The following is a 24414-nucleotide window of genomic DNA, read 5'->3' on the forward strand; positions in this document are numbered from 1 at the left end:
TAGTACATTTCAGGGTCTTCAGAGGTAGTTGATATGGGACGGCAGACCCCGTATTGCACTAGCCAAACTGACGCTCCGTGGTACGACTGGGGTATTGCTCTCCCTGACATCAAACGCTATTATTGGGCGTCCCAATTGGGGGCCATTAATCATGGTACGTACGGTCCCGAATTAAACCCTGCTTTTGCAATGTATAGATGGCTGTTGCCTGGGGGTAATTACTATAGGGCGCTGTATTCTAATTCGGTGCTTAAGGCTTTGTCGGGGCCTACGAAGACGGCAGTACGTATATGGCAGAACGCGACTAGTGCTATGGGATGGAAAGACCGCTTGACTCTAGCTTCCCCGCTTTTTGGCTCTGATAAGCTTGGTAAATTGTGGAAGACCAAGGGTTTCGATAAGTTGGACCTCATTGGTATCAGTAAGGTGGGAGACCTCTGGGTCAAGGGTCATATGAAAACGTTCGAAATGTTAAAGACGGAGTTTGAATTGGGCGACACAGAGTACTTCCGCTATGCTCTGGTTCGCCATGCCTTGATGTCAATTTTCCCAGCGGGGAGTATTATTCCGGAGTCGTCCCCGCTCGAGGATAGATTGTTGGATGGTCATGTGCCGGATAGTACTATCTCCCTTGTATATAAAAAATTATTTAACGACAGATCGGACCTCCTACTGCATCTTCGGGACTTGTTGACCCGTGACGGTCTCGAGCTGGATGATGAGGACTGGCAGTCTGCAATCTCCTCTCCCAAGGAGGTCGCGATTCCAGCTCGAATCCGACTGGACAACTTAAGATCCTTCACAGGGTATACGTCACGGGCCCCCGTTTGGTTCGAATGGGCCTATGCAAGCAGGGGTGAGGGCAGGTGAGGACATTTCTTCATATTATTTAGGAATGTCGTGAAGTTGCTGCCTTCTGGAATGGGGTGCATGACGTAATGAAGGACGTGACGGGGGTTGCTCTCTTGCCGGAGGCCAGGCGCTGCTTGTTAAATATCTGGGAACCCATAGATTATAATGCAGCCCAAACTCAGTGGGCGACCCTGGGGGCCATGATTGCAAAGCAAGATATTGCTCAGTGGTGGGGGGTCCCAGAGGCTTCCTACTGTCGAAGTATGGAAGGAAAACATGGACTGGTGTGTGTTCAGGGAAAAAAAATTATATTTGGCCCGGGGTCTTCCCCGGAAATGGAATAAAGTTTGGGGACCTTGGAACAGTTATCTTGGGGATATATGCATGCTGCCTGTATTAGATAATAATGATGATCCACACTCCCCCTGACCCCACATTCTGGCTATTTTATTGTAAAATGTCTACGGATTTACCCATGCCCCCCCTCCCTTTCCTAATACTAATTGTTGATTTGTCATAATGTCTTTTCCTTCCTCGTTTGAGCTGGTACCTTGTATGACACTCGTATTTCCTTGCTTGTGTATGTTAATTTCAAATAAAAAGAAATATAAAAAAAACTTTGGTGAAACACTCACAAACTTTTTCCCAAATTCTTCAAGTTACACGCACTGCATATATCAGAATACAGAGGGGCGATCTGGAGGAGAGGCTAGCAGTGTGCTCCCATCGTTGTTTCCTGTTAAAAGGGCTCCCGTGAGCCCCCAAGCTGACAAGCTTTTGGAGATGCACCTGCGTGCCTAAGAGGCAACGAAGCCTGTGACGGTTGTTTGGCGGCCTTCTCAACCACCCCAGAACTTTTCTCTACTGATGAGGGATACTATCCCGAAACACGATCCATGTCTCGTGTCTAGAGATTCTGGAAATATCAAGTACTTACTTGCAACAACTTTGGTGAAACACTCACAAACTTTTTCCCAAATTCTTCAAGTTACACGCACTGCATATACCAGAATGCAGAGGGGCGTTCCGGAGGAGAGGCTAGCAGTGTGCTCCCATCGTTGTTTCCTGTTAAAAGGGCTCGCGTGAGCCCCCAAGCTGACGAGCTTTTGGAGATGCGTGTGTGTTGTGATATACACATCTCTTCAGTGACTACGCTGTAATTTCAATCAGGGTAGGAAATTAATAAGTTGCTCTTTTGTAAGGAGGCGTATAGGATGCTTTTGCTACTGAAAAGGTATGTGTGAGGACATTGTGCAGTTCTCTAGTGAAGTTCCCAGTTGGTGATTTTGTTCTTGGCGGCGATTCTTGATTTGTATCACCGACTCATCTGATATGTGGTAAATGTTGTTTTACTTACAGCGAAGCCTGGTAAGTGCCCAAAGTCTGTCTGCCCGACATCCAGTACTTCGGCCTGGCAGTGCTTATCGGACGAAGCATGCCCTGGTTCCCAGAGGTGCTGCCTGATCGACTGTGCCTACTCATGTGCCGAACCTGTGTAATAAGGTACAGTACTAGTAAAGGTTTGTCTATGAACAGAACACAAATTACAGCTTGTTAGAGAATGCCTTGATGTGCACACCCTAGAGACGTGTTTGCAAGCTGCAGACCATGCTTGGATTTGGATGGTCCAGTATCCGACCTTTAAAGGTTCCAAGTTGTAACAACATTACTAAGTGTATTCGTAATTGTAGCCCTGTCGTAGGTTTTGGCAAGACCATATACATTGTACGTGTATTGCTCAAATGCAAACTTTATCATTCCAAACAAGTTGTCAGTGGATGCCAGGTGTGGGGCTGTTCTTAGAATGAATCGAAATGTGTATCTTGCTGTACCATGTCCACTGTGACTGGAAGACTTGCTCCTGGTGTGTGCATCTGCCCAATAGTTATTAAAGTATCAGTACTGCAGCAAAGAGCTGCACTACACAAGGCATGAGTGTACTAAATCTCACAGTATGGGACTACCAGACCAGTATCTGCGTACAGGTAGCCTGATGAATGATGCAGCACCTTTGAGTGCCTTGCTTCTAGAACTTCCCAGACCACTTAAAAACCCTTAGGTGCAGGAGAGACGGATGAGAGTAAATTGAACCTGAGAACTACAGTGGAGGAAGGAATGCCCAGCTGGAATGAGGAGCTACCTGATGCCACAGCAAGAATGGGGTGAAGGATTGTGTGAGGGCGAGGTGTGCGGAGAGAATGGTATGTTTCCCGGTGTCGGGAAAGGTAGCAGTGATTAATGAGGTGCTGGTGGCTGATCTCGTCTCTTCCAAGGTTGAAGAGTCAGTAGGTATAGGGGTCTGTGGGTGCCCCTGAGTGGATGGAGTTCCTGAGGGAGGCTGTGTCTGGTGTGCTTGGCTGTTGCACAGAGGAGAGTGGGTCGTCAGCAGTGGCCGATCGGAGGCTGAGGGGGTCAGAGAGTTTGGATTCACAGTTTTTTTAGATGTTTGCTAACTTGTAGTGGAAGTGGCTGGCAAGGGCTGTGCAGAGTTTCCTTGGCTGATGGGCAGGTGAACTCTTTGATGATGGTCAAGAGTTCCTTAGCGTGGTTGGAGCTAGTGCCAATCCAGTTGATCAGCACCTCCCTTATTGCAGTTTTGATCTGTTGATGTTAGTTGTTGAGGGCTGATTTGAAGGTGACTCTATAGGTATACGATTTTAAGTCAGCCATAACATCAACTAGCAAACTGTATTGGAGCATGTTCTACTAGTGATCCAGCGGCCTATAGGAAATATGTCATAAGCTACGGTATCTAACTCCACAATATTTACCATTAATCATAAATCAATTACAAGGCCCATAATCTAACATGACATATTTTGACCAACTGAATCATGTGACCTAATTAACCTATTCACAAATTATATACATTTTATATACAACCGCGGTAAATGAATTCATCATATTTACTAAAGCCTATAAATAATTAAGCCACTGTGTCGATAAGATCTTGCTAATGATAACCTAAACTCATGAAATAACAAGTCCAGCTTGTTTTCCAAAGTAAAGATTTATTAATTATTTGTTTAGAAAAAGCATTTGTAATCTTTATTAGAACAATTTTTATTAGAATATTTGTAAAAGTAACGTTGGTGTAAGTAAAATTCAGCAGCATGAATTAATTAGAAAACAATGATATTTGGTATTATCATAATCCTAAGTCCCTAACTATGCTTACTATATTAAAGAATAAAGAATAAAAGTCTTTTTGGGTTTCTTACGTGCTCCAAGAGAAATCCATCCGCACGACGCACCCATCTAAAGTTCAGCAAGAAGCAGCCCTCTCTTCCACGGGGAAGAGTTTTTATACCTTTCTACACTAAACTAATCTAAGTAAAAGTATATTTTCTGCTAAAGTCGGAGTCCCATTGGCTGTCAAGTGACAGACCATCGTGTCACCACATTTTTTTAACATCAGTTCCGTCACTTTCTTAGAGTCCATTGTCTCTAGTTTTCGAACAACGAGGCTTCCTCCAGTTTGCAACATTAACCGAAAGAAAATCTTTTGCTTCCTCTGATATGAAATTGTCGCACACTCCTATGCCGGTTCCTGGCCTTGGCCTTGCTTGACTGAGGAACAGTCAGCTCATCACAACAAATAGTTTCAGGCAGCCGGAATTTTTCCATCATGGACTCTCTCTTGCTCCGAGCAGAGTTTTAGCAAACACGAATGCACTAGGCCCAGAGCCACTTTTACGAAAAACTATTATATAAACAAACACAAGAAAATAATTAATGCGAGAAATATAATTCGTTCTGTTGCCACCCACCACAACTAATAATTAACCCATTAGTCTAAATTACCTAACTGAAGCATACAAATAAAGCAGCATTTATATCTACCATTCTTCATTTAATCCAACAGGATTCTTTATGCACCTGTAAAGTGTAAGTGACACCACATAGACAAGGAAAGCAAAATAACCACATGCCATTATTTAAAATAGCTGCTATTAGTTATGACACAACAATAGACAAGATTAATTTATTATTTTCCACATATATGAAAATGCAACATAATGCACGTTTTTGAGCACACATGTTAGTTCCCACGTGTCTTTTGTGTATGCAATTTTTAAAACTAGATTGAATTAATACATACACAGCACAAAATCATTAGTATAATTAATTAAATTATAGAAGTGTGACGTCACGAGCTGAAATGAAAACATTTTCTGAATCTCGCTCCATCAACTCCCTCATCTGGTGATTCCCAAATCACCACACTACACTCAAAATGTTGGCAAATTTATCTAAAATGAATTTGGTTCGATTTCACTGTGTTAGTATTTCTTAAAGATTTGTTTCGGCAAAATCTTTGCAACTATCATATTGAGCGCTGTGTAACTCCTCTAGCTCTATCTCTCTTTCCTGTTCCTTTCTGATTCTGTAAATTCTTTTCTTCTCCTTCATGTCTTTCTTTCTCTTGTGTAACATACAACAGATTTTTGTCAAAACTATCACAAAAATTATAACAAACAAAGGTGTTAAAATCTTGCCAAGAACTGAACCACCAATTTCTTGAAACCAGGTTTTAATAGCTTGAAATCTTTTTGAAAGACGTTCTGTAATGTCATCCTCTTCTAAGGGAACTATTTCTGAATGCATTTCTGTGATGTTTTTAATGTACATTTCAATATTCTTGCTTTCATCAGGGATATATGTACAGCAGTGCTGAACAGTTAAAATGCCACAAACTCCTCCCTCTTTTGCTAGGAGTATATCTGCAAGGCGATTCTGCATCACCATTGATCTAACCGCAATGACTTCGGTATCCACTAATTGAAAACCACCTGCTGTATCAGTGGACAATCTGTCAACAATTGTGGATAATTTTCTGATTCTTCCTGCATTCAGGGTTATACCTACTAAAGGTATCACTGCCTCAAAAATGTCTCCCAAAATTTCTGAGAAACTTTCTCTTTTAAACCTATTTACATGATTACTGATTTCAAACGAACCTTCTGCATTTCTGTCAACATGAAATATTTTTGGAAAAACAAGACCAACATAACATGTCCCATACCAATGGTCCGCGAGATTATAATAAGCTTTGTCTCCACAGATAAAATAGATCCCAGGAAAAATGTGATCTTTGCCACCTTTGAATCCCCAACCTCCCATAATTTGGTAAGTGTCCTCACAATTACTAGCACCTACAAAATAATTATCAAAAAGAGTATTATCTCTTCTAATGCAAAGCTTGCCACTAATTGGTTTATCTATATGAATTGCAACATTGTCAAAAGATTTACCATTAAGCTCCTCATCCTCTTTCTGCCAAAACGTGGATTTGGTCTGTTTGACCTTTTCATTCCTTTTATAGATTGCCCTTCTCTCTTCAACTAAGTTCAGGAAAGTCTTTTCCTCTGTTCTCAATTTGCACGTTAAATTATTTTTGTAAGCATATTCATAGGTGAGTTCATTAGTAACTAAAAAGAAATCCCTCATCTGTTTGGCTTGCTTGTGTTTATTTAAAGCATTCTCAATTTTCAGGTTAGCAAAAATCTCATCATAATTTGAATAATAATACTCCAAGCGACCAGTTTGGTAAAATAAACTAGCTAACACACTGCAGGTTATGCCATATGTAAGAGGAAGCATATTGTATGTCACTCCCTCAGAAACAGAAGCAGGTAGCTTTACACAGATGCAACAATCTTTGACACTCATAACCTTAACATATTCTCCCAAAAGCCTCGAAAATGTATTGCTAGAAAAATCACTAACAGACCTATCTTGAGGAGCTTCTGGTCTGTGATCAATAACTTTGTTAGCTTTGTTTGTTGCACTATGTTGATCTTGACTAACTGAAGCTTTGCTTGTCATATTGACTTTGTACATCTCCTTATCAATCCCGAAAATAACAGCTAACACTAACCAGAGCAGAATTAATATGAGCATACATATCAGAGTCATCTTTCAGCAATTTTTAAGAATGGAAAATTTTGAGGTACTACGCTTCAAAACAACAGGCATTTTAGCTAGTCTTAAAAGAAAACAAAAATTTAAAAATATGTCTAACACCCCTCTTTTTTAATTTTTTTTTTTTTATCTTCTAACAACTTTTCTTCGACCTTGTGTCACAAGTTATTTTCCAACTAAACACAATTTCTTCGACCTTGTGTCACCTAACACAATTTCTTCAGCCTTATGCCAAAAACAGAAACCTAAATTCTAAAATATTAGTATTTCAATCGTTGTCACTATTGTCTTCAACTTCTTCCTGACTACTGCTATTTATCTCAATTACAGGTGGAATTATAATATAAGCCCACTCAGGAGACTTATACTTCTGATTTGGTCTCAAAACTCTCTTAGTTTTTCTAGAGATAACTTCTATTTTCTTTCCTTTCTCTGCTTTCTTTTCAGGATCCTCTTGACTAGTTATCTCATTTACCTGCTCTTTTGATCTTTTTATTAACCTGACTCTCAACCCTCCGTTTTCACTTGGCCAGGTTTCACCTTTTCTTAACATTTTCCTTTTTGGTTCAGTCACGTTAGATTCTGTTTTCCAAGATCTTTTTCTCACGCTTTTTCTTTGACAATCTTCATCACTTTCTCCAGAATCACTGTCAGTAATTTCAATTCTTGACTCAGGATCTTCTCTAATCGGCAGCTTTACTCCGTTAGGAACTGTACTTTTTATTCCATCACTGGTACTTGGCAATTCGTCTTCCTCCACTTCATCAATTACCTTCAACTTCCCAGTTCCAGATTTTTTGTTCCTGCATTTAGAGCTTATTTTCTGCTTTTCGATACTCTCCTGGTTTTGCTTCTGAACTTGATCAGAATTTTCTGTGTTTTCAACTTCTTTTTTTTATCTGGATCACGTTCTTTTGCTTCTCCTACTTCTTTATCAGATTCTTCAGTTGAATCTTTTTCTAGCAGATCTTCATCATTTTCAGAATCTATTTCAATAATTTTCAAATCCTTTTCAATCAGATTTCCATTCACTGAAGGTCTCTCCAGATGTCGACGTCTCTGTCGATCTTCAGAATCTGTATTTTCTTTAGCTTCTTCTTCAGAGTCTGAATCAGCTATTGTATCACTCTCTTCATCAGAGTTTTCAGGTGTAGGTATCGGAATAGTATGACTTGGATGAATCCACCTTTTTATTCACTTCACTGCATTTGTCGTAACAAGTATCACCTGTCTTGGTTTTTGCCACCTCGGGACTAGACAATTTCTTCTTCGGTAAACTTTTGTTCTGACCCAATCTCCAGGTCTCAGATCATGTGTTTGCACTTTATCTTTTGACTGTACTTCAGTTCCCACCTGATTAGACACAGAAGTCACAACGTCAGACGGCTTTTTACAATATTCCAAAATTGCACTGTCATTAATGCTCAACAGTTTTCCTACTGGTATAAATGCTTGTCTCATGACTCTACCCATGAGAATATCATGAGGACTTAGACCTGTCTTTTTATCTGGTGTACTTCTCAGAGTCATCCAAACAAGTGGAAGAGCATCTGTCCATTTTATGCCTGTATCAAGACACATGTTTCCAATCCTATTTTTAATTGTTCCATTAATTTGCTCTACAACTCCAGATGCCTCTGGTCTGTATGCACAGTGTAACTTCTGCTCAATGTGTAAGGCTTCACAGATCAATTTCAACAGTTTGTTATCAAAATGTCCTCCTCTATCACTCTCTATGGTCACAGGAAATCCGTATCTTGGAATAATCTCACGTAAAAGCAACTTCGCTACAGTAATTGAATCACTGTGTCGTGTGGGGAATGCTTCTACCCATCTTGAAAACAGACAAACAATTACCAAAACATATTGCAACCTGTTGTGTTTTGGGATCTCAATGAAATCCATCTGTAATCTGGTGAAAGGCCCACCTTCCCTACCTATTATTCCCGTTCCCACAACTGATTTCCTGTTTGGATTCATTTGTTGACAGATCAAACACCTTTGACAAAGAGACTCAGCAATTGTTCTAAACTTGATATTAAACTAAGTCTCCTTAAAAAGCCTAATCATGGAATCTCTCCCAATATGACCAGGGCCATGATACATTCTGGCCATGTCAGCAATCATGCAATTTGGTAAAACTATTCTGCCATCTTTGTAAGTCCAAATTCCATCCTCATCTCGCTGTCTACATTCTGCCTTCAACCATGTGTTTTTCTCATCATCATCAGCTTCCTTTTGTATATCTCTGATTTCCTGCCATGTTTCAACAATTGATGTTAGCATCAGTGAACTCGAAACAAATTCTTTGGTTTTCTCCCGATCAAGAGCATAATTATTTCTTGCACAGTACTTTGCTATTTCATCTGCGTAAGCATTCCCTTTGGTGATAAAATCCTCACCTTTTCTGTGAGCTGCACACTTTACTACAGCTATTTCTTTTGGCAACTGTATGCCATCAATTAATCTTTTAATGAACTCTGCATTTTTAATTGGTGAACCTGCTGATGTCATATAGCCTCTCTGAGACCAGAGCTGTCCATAATCATGCACAACTCTGTACCCATACTGACTATCAGTAATTATGGTGACTCTCAGATCTTTTGCCAATTCACAAGCACGAATTAAAGTAATTAATTCAGCCACTTGTGCTGAACGAATTCCTTCAAGACATGATGCTTCTTCAACATCTGCCACTGTGCAGACTGAATATGCTGCTTTCAAAATACCTCCCTCTGATCTTAGACAGGAGCCATCTACTAAGTAGACATAATCTGATTCAGGCAATGGTATATCTTTAATATCCTGTCTTGGCTTGGTACAGTATTCCATAACATCCAAGCATTCAAGTTCTATATTATTTTCGTCACTAATTTCAGTATCAGGTAACAGTGTGGAAGGATTTAAATTCACACACCTTGCAATTGATACATTGTCTGATCCCAAAATGATCTTTTCATATTTTGTTAGTCTATTGCTTGTCAGGTGTTGCGTTTTGCTTCTTGTAAGGAGAATTTCAACTGAATGAGGAACATAGACTTTTACAGGAAATCCCATTATGATTCCCTCACTCTGTTCAAGGCTAACACTAGTTGCTGCAACTGCTTTTAAGCAACCTGGTAAGGCTTTTGCAACTGGGTCAAGAACTGCTGAGAAATAAGCAATAGGCTTTCTCATGTTTCCATGTCTCTGTATCAACACAGACAAAGCACACCCTTCCCTTTCACTGCAGTATAACTCGAAATCCTTCTCATAATCTGGCATACCTAGAGCTGGAGTTTCACATAGACTTCTTTTTAACTTTTCAAAAGCTTCCAATTCAATTTCAGTAAGAACAATTGGATCTTTTATGTCTGATTTTGTCAATCTCTGTAGTGGTTTCGCAATTACTGAAAATCCACTAATCCATTGACGACAATAACCAACCATTCCCAGAAACATTCTGACCTGTTTTTGTGTTTTTGGAGGTTGCATTCCCTGAATCATTTTTATTCTCTCAATTGTCACCGGTCTCATTCCCTTTGCAATTCGATGACCAAGGTACTTTACTTCTTGTTTACAAAACTGCAATTTTGCAGGGGACACTTTATGTCCTTCATCTGCCAGACGATTTAGGAGAATTATCGTATCTGTTACACAGTTCTCTCTAGTTTTTGCTGCTATCAAATCGTCAATATATTGCACTAATGTCAATCTGCCAGGTAGATTGAAATCTTCCAAAGATTTCTTCAACAACTCATTATAAATAGAAGGACTCTGTGTATACCCTTGAGGAATTCTACACCATGCGAGGGTTCTATTCTGGAGTCTGAAAGCAAAGATTTCCTGACTCTCTGGATGTAATGGAACAGTAAAGAACGCATTGCAAAGATCAATAACAGTATACCATTCTGCATCATGTGGAATCTGGTAAAGAATAACTGCTGGATTTGGAACATCTGGACAACAAGGAACAACAATTTGGTTAATTTTTCTCAAATCCTGAACTATTCTGTACATTCCATTTGACTTTTTGATCCCCATAATCGGTGAGTTACAAGGACTGCTTTCAATTTCTTTTAAAACACCTTGTTTAATGAATTATTCAATCACAGGAATGACACCTTCAATTGTTTCTGCTTTCATTTTATACTGGGGAATGTTTGGAAATTCTATTCCCTGTTTCACTATAATTTTGACTGGATCGACATGTTTCATTAGACCCATTTCATTTCCAGTCAAATCCCAAATTTCAGTTTTAACAGTCTCTTTTAATTCCTCTGGTAAATTTTCTTTTTCAAATGCAGAAAATAATTTTGATTCACTTGCTTCAACTAACAACATTGTCAATTGGTATAACCCATCTTCTTCCATGGTTTGTAATTCAATTCCATCAGGTAATATATTTTGCAATTCATTTTGCATAATATATCTCTTCCCAACAAGTTTACTGGACTGCTGTTGCAAACTACAAATCTGTGTTCGTCTTCAAAATTGCCAATTTCAACCTTGACAGGATCAGTTAGATCAGTTGATTACTTACTCCGACTACTTGGATGGTATCCCCAGAGAGAGGCAGGTTTTCAATTTCCACTGATCTAACAGTAGAACGGGTAGCACCAGTGTCCACAAGAAAAGTAATTTCTACATCATTCACCTTTCCATTTACAAATGGACCAGACTGGTCAACCTCAAGAGTGGCTCAATTACACACTCTTCCACCTCTCTCGGGCACCGTCAGAAACAATCATCAGAATCACTTCCTTGATTTTCTGTCAACAAAAATTGTCCTGTAGCGTTTTGCACATTTGATCTTTGAGTTCTTATTACCTGATCACATCCTCCAAATCCCACACCTGGATTATATTTTTGACCTCCCCCACAATTAGGAAATGGAGGCTGTGGAATCTGATTCTGTTGCTGCGCTAACTGATGCTGTCGCTGAAGACTCAGGTCATTCAACTGTCGCTGTAGCTGTAGCTGTTGCTGCAGATCAACATCGTTCTGCATCTGTGGGTTTAATGATGTATTTTTAAAATTTCTCGGTGGGTTTTTACACTCACTTTTCCAATGCCCGATTTCGCCGCAATTAAAACAAGGCAATTTCTGTTTTAATTCTTCAATTTTTAGCATTATATTTTGATTTGTTAAAATTAATTTTCAATTTTCCTTGACCTTGATTTTGATTCTGATTCTGAGCAAAATTTAAATTTTTATTCTCAAGGCTTGCAATTTGTTGTTTGGCCACTTTCACTTGTGCCCACATTGCTTTTTCTTTTAACTTTTTCTGTTTCACTTCTAACTCATCACTGCAGTATTTTGGTTTTCTTAAAATATCGTCAACTGAATTTGATTGCCATCCAACAATATTATTCCTAATCATTTCTCCAATTTCTAGTCTAAGACCATAAACAAATCTGTAGATAAAATGACTCGTATCCTTTTCATCTAATTTTTCATAACCACTGTATGTTTGAAAACCAATAATAATCTTTCATAAAATGAATGAACTGATTCTTTTGGTTCTTGATTTGTCCTGTCTATTTTAACCCAATCAACTTCTTTTGGGGCAATTTTATTTTTCAACCAGTAAATTACTTTTTCATATAAATCGATGACTACTGGGGCTGGAGCACCTGTCTCTTTAATTCGCTCCGGTTCCTCTTTTGGCCAACTCACAGCAATTTTACATTCTGTCCAAAGATCTGATGGGACAACAATGTCAAAAAATCCATCCAAATCAATCCACAGACCTTTTGAAACTTTGATGAATCTATCTACCTGTCGGTACCATTACACAGGTTTTTCTCTCAACCGAGGAAAGTCATTTGTGAAAAAAAAAATATCTTGTCTAGACCATGGGACATGAACATATCCTCCGCCCGCAATTTCTTTCATAGGAAATTGTTTAGACATTTTATCAAATTTATCTAATCTTTCATCTTCCTTCTTTTTAGTCCATTTCACTCTCCATTTACTCAAGTCACCTAACTTTTTGATGTAAACAATTAATTCTTTTATATGCGTTATTCTTCCCATTGTGTTAAAATTCCCAATGTCTCTTTCTGTAAAATCTAATCTGTAGTGTTTTCCCAAACTTTTTTGTTTGCTCATATCAATTTCTAGTTCAGCTGCCAGTTCTTCTAACTGATCATATTTATTCTTTGTTTTCCATTGAATACTCTTACAGATGAACAGGAGTTCATCATCCCGATAATACTTCAAACTGTCAGGACCAATTGTGCCAATTATTAATTCTTCCAAGTCTGCCTTTAATTTTGCAACATCAAATTTTGAATTTGAATCTCTTTTCTCAGAAGTCTCAGTATCAGATTCTGCACCCATTGGTGACTGGTTAAAAGAACCTTCATTAAAAGTTAAATCAGGCATTTTTGTTTTTTCACGATGAATTTCAGATAAATCTGAATAAAATTTCTCAGCTACTTTTTGAATTTCTGCATTTAATGGAATTATTAAACCTGACTGTTTAATTTCTTTTTGCTCAAAAACAGGCTGAACAGGACCAATCGTTACTGGAACTGTTACTGCTTCCATGCCTTTAGTTATCTGTTGAATTAATTTTTCTTTTGATCGTAAATATTTTGAAGTATTTACAACTTCCTCATCTCTGGCAGCTCTAGTTAAATTTCTAGGGACTTCTCTTTCAATTGGTGTTTCCGAAAACTTTGTGTTTTCATTATAAATACTAAAATTGGTTCTGGTTTCTAATCTTTCTGGAGTTTCAAAAGATTCAGAAATATTGGGGTACAATTTTGGTGATTCATTTAATGGAGGTGCACTTGGTGTGGTTCCTGTAGAAACCATCGGAGTAGACCATGAACAAGGCTGTCTAAGTGGAGTTTGCTTTTTATTCGTGGTGTAAATTTCTTCTAAAACTGCATCTTCTGATTCACTTTCTACAGCAACATTATTTTTCTTTTCAGTTCTCTTTTCACCTGGAGACCCTAAAACCATTTCTCTAATTAAATAGAGACCATCGCAGATATCTCCCTGTCTCCACATACGCATTCTATCTTCATGCGTCTCTCTTCTGTAACTCGGTGTTTTTAGTGGTCTTTTTATTCCACTTGCTTCTTTCTGAAGTTGAAACATCTCATCTTCCCATTCAACTAAAGCTTCAAATTGTGTTGGTCTAGGTTTAGGTATAGGAGCTGACATCTTTTCTCTTAAATTTCTTAAAATTTTTATGTTAAATGAACCATCGTCCGGCCAAACCAATACGCCGTCATCTTTTGTGTAATGCTTCCATACATCAAACCACAGAACAGTATGATAACCATATTCACCTTCCATATACGCTGCAGGTGTTTTGTATTTATGGAGTAATTTACCACCTCGCGTTTCAATTTTCTTGTCAGGTGAAATAAAAAATTTCAATTTCTGAACTATTGTAAGCTTTTTCTCAACATGTTTGTAATAATAACTCATTTTAAAATCAAATCCACTTAATTGGAAATGATCGTAAAAGTTTCCTGGTTGTTCCGTAACACTAACCAATCCGTGCGCGAAACACACCAACAAGCCAATCAGGTTCGAGCTACGTCACTACTTTGCTCGACCAATAAAAATGGAGCTTCTCATAAAAGCCAATCAGTGTCTAGCTCCACTAAGTCATGTGAGCCAATCAGAGTACAGCCTGTGACGTATGATATCCAATCATTGCGCGGACATTGTGACGTACACAGCCGCTGCGGTTTTTCGCGTCTCACTCTCAGCACTCACCCCTCCTTTACAAAAACTTTTCACAGCTCCATTTTAAGAACACTTTTTCAATGAAAATCAATTAACAACGACAAAAGGACGACTCATTTGTCTGTTTCTCTAAATAAAGTGACAGAATTTTACAAACATACAGGAATTCTTTTACCTGGAATAGACGACGCTATTCTCACAGAATATACATTCGCCGATAAAGTAAACCTTTACTTTACCCTTCAAACAGGTAAATAACGAACACGTTTCCCTCCGAATGCACTTAAAGTAGCAATTCAAAGTTTTGACTCGAACGATAATTACAGAATCAATTACGCACTTTCAAATGGAAAGTATCCCTAACCTTACACACATGAAACCTTGGCAGGACTCTAACCAACCATAGATAACATGAATCGTTAGTAAAATAAGCGACGTTATTTTACTCTTCACTTAAGCTTGAATAAATTCTATTACTTTCTCGCAGTGAGTTTTAGAATGGGCTCATTGTCCCTATACTCAAAGCTTCAATTTCATTGACAATCCTTACTATACATATACTCTATCAAACACACCTATATCCCTAACATGTGTTGTACGACCACAACACTTGTGATATACGTCGATACCACAGTACTGAAACAGATCAAATGTACTGTGTGACTACACTCTCGTCACACTACTCTGTACCGGTACAACTAGGATTTTTCACACTGCAGGAAAAACCCTTTCAACTACATGCAACGAGAAAACAAACTCAACATATGTTAAACATTGATCCTATGTAACTACCATATAGCATGTTGGTTACCATAGCAACCATCAAGTCTGCTACCAGGAAATTGATCCAGCGGCCTATAGGAAATATTTCATAAGCTACGCTATCTAACTCCACAATATTCACCATTAATCATAAATCAATTACAAGGCCCATAATCTAACATGACATATTTTGACCAACTGAATCATGTGACCTAATTAACCTATTCACAAATTATATACATTTTATATACAACCGCGGTAAATGAATTCATCATATTTACTAAACCCTATAAATAATTAAGCCACTGTGTCGATAAGATCTTGCTAATGATAACCTAAACTCATGAAATAACAAGTCCAGTTTGTTTTCCAAAGTATTTATTTATTATTTGTAATCTTTATTAGAACAATTTTTATTAGAATATTTGTAAAAGTAACGTTGGTTTAAGTAAAATTCAGCAGCATTAATTAATTAGATAACAATGATATTTGGTATTATCATAATCCTAAGTCCCTAACTATGCTTACTATATTAAAGAATAAAGAATAAAAGTCTTTTTGGGTTTCTTACGTGCTCCAAGAGAAATCCGTCCGCACGACGCACCCATCTAAAGTTCAGCAAGAAGCAGCCCTCTCTTCCACGGGGAAGCGTTTTTATACCTTTCTACACTAAACTAATCTAAGTAAAAGTATATTTTCTGCTAAAGTCTGAGTCCCATTGGCTGTCAAGTGACAGACCATCGTGTCACCACATTTTTTTAACATCAGTTCCGTCACTTTCTTAGAGTCCATTGTCTCTAGTTTTCGAACAACGAGGCTTCCTCCAGTTTGCAACATTAACCGAAAGAAAATCTTTTGCTTCCTCTGATATGAAATTGTCGCACACTCCTATGCCGGTTCCTGGCCTTGGCCTTGCTTGACTGAGGAACAGTCAGCTCATCACAACAAATAGTTTCAGGCAGCCGGAATTTTTCCATCATGGACTCTCTCTTGCTCCGAGCAGAGTTTTAGCAAACACGAATGCACTAGGCCCAGAGCCACTTTTACGAAAAACTGTTATATAAACAAACACAAGAAAATAATTAATGCGAGAAATATAATTCGTTCTGTTGCCACCCACCACAACTAATAATTAACCCATTAGTCTAAATTACCCAACTGAAGCATACAAATAAAGCAGCATTTATATCTACCATTCTTCATTTAATCCAACAGGATTCTTTATGCACCTGTAAAGAGTAAGTGACACCACATAGACAAGGAAAGCAAAATAAGCACATGTCATTATTTAAAATAGCTGCTATTAGTTATGACACAACAATAGACAAGATTAATTTATTATTTTCCACATATATGAAATTGCAACATAATGCACGTTTTTGAGCACACATGTTAGTTCCCACGTGTCTTTTGTGTATGCAATTTTGAAAACTAGGTTGAATTAATACATACACAGCACAAAATCATTAGTATAATTAATTAAATTATAGAAGTGTGACTTCACGAGCTGAAATGAAAACATTTTCTGAATCTCGCTCCATCACTAGCACTTGGGACTCGTGCTTTGAGCAGGTGGGTGTCAGGAAGGCCACATAGGCTCATACTTACAGATCTACATACAATCAATCAATCATATAATTTGTAAAGCATACTACATACCCGCAAGGGATTCAAGGAGCTGAGGGGTGGGGAGGAAGGGGGTGCCGTTGCTACTGGTCGAACAGCCAGGCCTTGAGTTGTCTCCTGAAGGTTAGAAGGTCTTCGGTTTGTCGTAGGATTAGGAGGAGGGTGTTCAAGGTCTTGGCGGTGCGGTAGGAGAAGGATTTGCCTCCGGCTATGGTTCTATGGATGCATGGGACGGTAGCCAGGAGAGGTCTGCGGAGCGGAGTTTACTGTTGTGTACGTAGAAGGAGAGTCGACTGTTGAGATTGGCTGGGCGGGTCTTGTGGAGTGCCTTGTGTGTGTGGATCAGGAGCTTGAAGTAGATTCTTTTGTCGACAGGGAGCCAGTGCAGGTTCCTCAGGTGGGGGGTGATGTGGTCGCGGCACGAGGCATCGAGGATCAGGCGTGCAGAGGCATCCTGGATTCTTTGCAGTATGTTGATGAGCTTGGTCGGGGCTCCCTCATAGAGGGCATTTCCGTAGTCGAATCTGCTGCTGACTAGGACCTGGGTGACTGTTTTTCTTGTGTCTGTCGGGATCCATCTGTAGATTTTGCAGAGCATACAGAGGGTGTTGAAGGAGGAGGAGGAGGAGACAGCGTTGAGTTGTTTGGTCATGGTGAGTTTCAAGTTGAGGGTGACTTCAAGGTTGCGTGCGTGGTTGGTGGGTGCGGGAATCATCCCAAGCTGAGGGGTTGGGCTCGAGGATGAGGATCTCCTTCTGGTTTGTGTTCAGTTTAAGGCAGCTATCCTCCATCCAGTCGGCGACAGCCTTCATTCCCTGGTGGAGGTTGGATTTGGCCATGAGGGGGTCCTTGGTGAGGGAGAGGATCAGTTTTGTGTCATTGGCGTAGGAGATTATGTTGAGGTCGTGATGTCAGGCGATGCTTGCGAGAGGCGCCATGTACACGTAGAACAGTGTCGGGCTGAGGGAGGATCCCTGTGGGATGCCGCAGATGATCTCAGAGGCTTCGGATTTGAACGGGGGAGGCGCACTCTCCGGGTTCTGCCGGGGAGGAAGGAGGAGGTCCAGTCCAGTGCCTTGTCTCGGATCCCTGAGTCGTGGAATCATGTGCCTAGTGTGCGGTGGCAGACGGTGTTGAAGGCGTTGAGAGGTCTAGGAGGATGAGGGCCGCCACTCGCCGTTGTCCAGTAGTATCCTGATGTCATCTGTGGTGGCAATGAGGGCGGTCTCGGTGCTGTGGTTGCTGCGTAACCTGACTGGGAGGGGTCCAGGATGCTGGTGTCTTCCAGGTAGCGGGTAAGCTGGATGTTGACAATATTCTCAATGACCTTAGCTGGGAATGGAAGCAAGGACATGGGCCGGACATTTGAGTTCACTCGGGTCCGCCTTAGGTTTCTTCAGTAGAGCATTGATCTCGGCGTGTTTCCATCTTTCAGGGAAGGTCGCGGTCTCATAGGAGAGGTTGATGATGTTGTGTAGGTGGGGTGCGATGGATCTGCCGGCTTTGTTGAAGATGTGGTGTGGAAACGGGTCAGACGGCGACCCGGAGTGGGTTGTGCCCATGGTCTTGAATGTGTCTTCAATGCTCACATTGGCCCAGGTTGTCAGTGGGTCATAGTCGGTGGGGTAAGGTAGTTCCAGTGTGTTGGAGCCTGTTAGGGTCATTCGGGAGTTGAAGCTATCGTGGATGTCGGCAATCTTGCGGTGGAAGAAGGTGGCAAGGGAGTCGCACAGGGCTTGCGATGGTGGGATTTCGTTGGCATTGGTGCTGGGTTGGAGAGTTCGTTCACGACGTTGAATAGCTCCTTGCTGTTGTGTGCATTGTTGTCGAGGCGGTCTTTGAAGGAGGTCCTCTTGGCAGTCCTGATGAGGTGGTGGTGGTTGCGGATGGCACCTTTGTGGTCTGAGCAGCTGCGCAGCGACTTTTCGCTGTGCCATATCTCCTCCGACTTCCGGCTAGTGCGCTTTGACGCTAGGAGTTCTGGGGTGAACCAGTTGGCTCTCTTGCTGGTGTCTTTGAGGGTTTGTTTTATCAGCGGGGCTAAGGTGGTGGCGCAGTCTTCCATCTATCGTCTAAGGGTGCGCGCACCATCGTATGGGTTGGACGGGTTGGTCAGTGGGTTGAGTACGAGGTTTGTCTGTAGTTATACTTTGGTGATTTTGCCCCAGCAGTGTAGGGGGATCTGTAGGGTGCGGTGATGTGCGACAGGTTTCTGGAAGGTGAAGTGAATGCAGTGGTGGTCGATCCAGGTGGATTCAGAGATGTGGCTGAAGGAGATGTGTGGGCTTGAGAAGAAGATGGCGTTGAGCGTGTGTCCGGTGATGTGGGTTGGCAATGTGACGAGCTGTTTGAAGTCCGAGGTTGGCCAGGTTGTCTATCAGGGAGGAGGAGTTGCTGTTGTTGTTCTCCAGATGAAAGTTCAGGTCTCCGAGGAAAATGTAGTCGGTGGAGGTCAGTGCATGCGTGCTGATGAAGTTGGCGATGGCGTCGCAGAATTATGGTCGGGTCCGGGTGGTCTGTAGATGAGGGTGCCTCTGAGGATGGTTTGGGGTCCGCGTGGATCTGCCACGACATGTGTTCAGCGGTGCTGAGAGTGTCGTCGCTGTTTGTTGAGACCCTGATGGTCTTCTTGTGGATGATGGCGATTCCTCCTCCCACTCCGTTGGTGTGGTCACTGTGGGAGATCTTATATCCATTGGGGATGGCTATGGCGATGTCTGGGGAGGAGGCTTCATTCATCCAGGTCTCGGTCAGGAAGGTGATGTCTGGAGATGCGGTGTCGAGTAGGTCTCAGAGCTTGACGGCATGTGTGCTGTCGAGCTCTGGGCATGTGTGCGTGCGGAGCGGGTGTTGAACAGGATGCATCGGAGCTGGTTGCGTTTTGTCGCAGCGGGTGTCTCTGCGTCTTCAATGCAGGAGGAGCTTCAGTTCTGGCAGGCGAAGGGACCACGGGTGCGCTTCTGGGTGGCTCTGCAACAGGTGGGGGTCTGTCCTGGTTTGAGAATGATGAGGGTGCTGGCGTCATATCGGAGACGGTCTTCATGGCTGGTGCGGGGCCAGGGGTTCTGGCGCTGGGCGTGGTCCAGGCACAGACGGGCGCAGCCGGGCTTGCCTTAGGCGCGCCAGCTGCCCGCCCGCCACATGCGCCGCCATTTTAAGGGGAGATGGGAGGGAGGAGCAGCTGGGAGGCGGGAGGCAGGAGGCAGGGGTCAGCGAATGGGCGCGGTGCGGGACTCAGGGGCAGCAGCGACGGGAACTGCAAGCAATGGGCACTGATGGGTGAGCTCATAGACACACACATGCACAATTGCACCCACTATTTACAAGCACATATACATGCACACACCCATTAACAGCATTCACACTCCATTACACACCCATCCATACACACACCCATGCACCAAACATTAAAAAGATAAAAACTTACCAGGCTGCAGCTGTGATTTCCGGATACAGGAGGGATGCCTCAGTGTTCTTGGATGGTTGGGACTGCTGCCCTCTCTCATCGCCTGGCCTTGGGACAGGCAGTAAGAAGAGGGGGCGGTCCCTTAGTTGTCACTGAGTGGGATGGAGTAAGTGACAGTTGCTGACCCCACCCCACTCCCTGGGCACTTCAGGGCTTATAAATGGGGCTATCAGTGACGTGCCCCATATCATGAGAGGGAGGACCGCAAAGAACATTGCCAGGCTGAAGAGGTCACACCCACAAGGCTGTGACATCTTCAACCTGGCAAAGTTCACCTCAGAAAGCCAGGGATTTACTGCCAGTAGAGTGTCTGGCTGTATGACCTGACATGAAGAGTAGCTATCAGGCTTAGCAATGGTTTGGAAAAAGGTGGAGGGACAGGGCCTCTCTGCCCTTAATACTAAGCCATGCATGTTGACAAGCAAAGTTAAAGCATCTATTTATAGAAGACTACATTCTGGTTTCCAAAGGGGACACCCACAGCCCAATTTGAAGTTTGGTGGTCAGGGTACTCAATTGTAAATGCTTGTGTTAAATATAGGAATGCCTATTAGTCACTCAGCAGTGTCCGGCACTGGCATTCATTAGAATCAATCTATACCTGAAAAATTACTTTCTATCAGATGAATGAACTACTGTTTGTGATTGAATAACAATTCTTTGAAGTCACATTATGGTTCTCTGTTCAAACCAGTACTGATTGGGTCATTTCTGTTTGCACTATAGGTGGGTGGTGGCCATCGCAAGGCTGTATTCCTCCACAGTTTATTGTTTACAGCATTTGTATGAGTGGTCAGTAATAATATAAGTTAGTAGTTATATGGGTATTTATAGTGCAGAATCATATGTTTTTGGCGTCCATAATTTGAACTGCTTAGAAATATCTCTACAACATCCTACAAATTCATAACTTATTCACTGACCCCTAGACAGTATGTAGCTATTCCTCTCGAGCTCTTCTTGAGAGGTGACCAGTGAGTCCTCTCTTGTCACAATACCTCTCCTCAAACCACTGCGGTCTCTACACTATGATCATTTTTATATCTGGAAGGGAAAAGCAAAGAGCAAGAGAGATATAGTCAGGGAGAGGCATAACCATTGGTTGCCATCCCTCCTCCATCCTTAAAACACACACCTCAATCCACTTACAGCTACAGTTCTAGCACGCTCGACCCAGCAGAATAAAAAAAAGGGACCAAATTTCAGCACAGGCAAAGAAATGAAACAGAAACAAAGCAAGAGCTGAGTGCAAAGTGTTGTGAAGTATAACATGAGATGATTGCTCATTGAAGACAATGGACATCAGCACCTCTTCATTGGCGCAGCTGCCACCATTGCGATCTTCATGAAAATCATTGTCCAATACTGCTTAAATGCTGGTTGCTACATCTGCTCCTGCTGCCTCTTTTGAAAGAGTGTCAACTAACCTATCATTGCCCCGAAAATCATCCTGCATGTCTAGTTTCTCCTGGCACTAATGGTGAAACCAGCAATAGGGCTCGGTATTTATGAAGGGCACATTTGCATTCACTTGAAAAGCTGCAAAGGGCTCCTTTCTGATGTAGTTTCAAGTATCCTGGGCCCTTACTAGAGCATTCATTGGATTCAAAATAAGGTGTGTAGGGCCTGAGTCAAAAAAGGCCTGGACCTCTGAGTTTCCCTCTTAAAGGAGCACTCGATACTTCAATAGATGTCACGTCCCTCTTAGAAAATGTAAATAGAAATCCTTAACCACTACAGTATTGTAAGTCCTTCTTTACTGTAAATAGTGATAGGAAGCAACCTCTTGGATGGCAGTGTAGGGTTACGAGGGCTACAATCCTTTGGTGCATCCAGCACATTCTTGGCCTAATTGTTTTGCGTGAAGGGCCATCCTGCAAATACGTTCCCCATCAGGTAGGTTACAGACCCTTGCAGGTCTCATCTCATTTCAACTTCCACATTCCCACATTCTAAGTGGATTTAAGCTATTACTGGGCTTTATTGGTGAGAAGCTGCCCTGCCAAGCAATCCCATTACATGGTACAAGATAATGGTGGAATGGCTTAACGCCTTGGCTGTGGCGGTAATTTCGCCGTGGCGCTGGGGGGCAGGGGGGTCGCGTGGCGCTCCCATGCTCGTGACGGAACCACTCTTTCACGAGCCACAGGCGTGCTCTGCTCATGGAGTGGTTCTGTCACGGCCCCGCCCACTCATTAAAACCGCCGCGCAGGCGTGGAATTCATGTCACATAGGTGGGGTGGCTGCGCCGTGACGAAACCACTCCGTCATTAGCACAGCGCACCCGTGGCTCGTGACGGAGTGGTTCCGTCACGAGCACGGAAAGGTTTGAGGACCCCGAAGCGAAAATCCAAGTATCTCTTCTAGCAAATAAGTAAGCTCCATTTTGTGTTTTGTGCGATCTGTCCTTGCACAGGATGTTATTCATTCCTCTAGGGTATTTTAAGGAATATGTTAAATGACATAACAGAGGTAATAATGAGTTTTCCATAAATAGTATACTTTTTATCAATAACACTCAAGCACTGGTTATGCTAAAATGTAGTAATTATTATTTTTAACTTTTACCTGCACAGTACTTGTGTTATGCTTGTGACATCTATTGTATTTATTATAATATCTTAAAAGGGGCTTACATCCCGCTCTTACTTTTCAGTGGTTGGTGGGCTTGCCACTTACTTTTCTTCCATTTCGATTGGCTGTACACTATTATTTCTTGTTGTTTCTCTCATGTGTTTCTCTTATCATTGTCCCAAGTACTATTTTCACCTGCTTTTGTTGAACTTCCTGGCGTACATGAACTCTATTGTATCGCTTACAGAATGACGCATTCACAGGGACAGAATGTGCTTTTGAGGCGATTTGCCCTCCTCATATTCCTTCAGCATAATTACTTTAAAAAAAGGCCTCTTTCCCAACGTTTTTGCTTTTATCAACCCTCACATATGCACATTGTCATGCATTGTATGTTTTAACTTTTATGTCTGTCAAGTGACATAACATACACATGCAATGCACAAACAGGTCAGGTACAGCACCTGTTAATACCGGGCAGGGAGCACCACCCTTACAGGTTTAAAAGCTTTTTTGATGGTAAAAGCAATTACCATCCACGTCTCCTTTAGAACTTATTTGGCTGCCTGACTTCACACTGGTTGCTCACGTATGTCAGAGGGGCAGTTTACTCCAGGCACATGCATTAGTACGCATGTCCCAGCAAAATGGTCTTAGTAATGCCGTGATTTTTTTGTATGGAACGAGCAGTTAAGCTCTATAGAGCGCATTAGTCCCATAAGCCTCATGTCCCACAATACCAGAAAATAAAAAATGTGGCGATTGTGTTGGTACAACCTTCCAGATCATATCTCTTACTGATTATTATGCTGATAGGCCCTATACCCTAAGATCTCCTGCATTCTTTTAATTGTGTCAAATTATTTTTCAGATATTCATTTGTTTCTGTTTAACCATCAGTTGCATTAAGTTTTGTTTCCACTTTGTTTCAGAATCTAGTGTACCAGGAACGTTATTCAGCAGCTAACATGGTGGTCCATTTTTATTAACCCCTTCCATGCTGATGACGAACCCCAGCCGTCACGCTCTCCAGGGCTCGTGTGCTGATGACGGCTGGGGTTCGTCACGGCCCCGCCCTGTTCTTTTGTTTACCGCACAGCGGCGGAATCGGCCGAGCATGGAAGGGGTTAACAAGCATGTCTTTGCCTCGCATTGTGACCCTGACCATCAGTGGGGTATTGGATTATAAATAATTCTGTTTAACAGTTAATCGTGTTAATTTGTATTTCCACTTTGTTGACGATACCAGCATATCATGTACTTTGACGTTCTGGTCCACTTTTATTAAAGAGCATATCTTTGTCTCACATTATGACCCTGCGTTTTAATATCTAATTACCGTATTTTCCGGCGTATAAGACGACTTTTTAACCCTTGAAAATCTTCTCAAAAGTCGGGGGTTGTCTTATACGCCAGGTGTCTTCTCATGCAACTTAACGTTGCGAGGAGCTGCGCCCATAGATTGTGCCCTCACTTCTACTGCGCCAAAAGCGGTGAGAGAAGTGAGCCGCACATGG

General features: G+C 41.7%; 1 long non-coding RNA gene across 1 annotated transcript in view; it reads left to right on the plus strand.

Annotated features, from left to right (window-relative positions):
• The window catches only part of LOC144762041 (uncharacterized), a 43240-nt gene that overhangs the window by 9194 nt on the left and 9632 nt on the right, over positions 1-24414 (plus strand). The window contains exon 2 of the long non-coding RNA XR_013596018.1: positions 2212-2355. This is a non-coding gene — a long non-coding RNA (uncharacterized LOC144762041). The remainder of the gene's footprint in view (positions 1-2211; positions 2356-24414) is intronic.

Source organism: Lissotriton helveticus, chromosome 6 (assembly GCF_964261635.1).
Source record: "Lissotriton helveticus chromosome 6, aLisHel1.1, whole genome shotgun sequence".
NCBI lineage: Eukaryota > Metazoa > Chordata > Amphibia > Caudata > Salamandridae > Lissotriton > Lissotriton helveticus.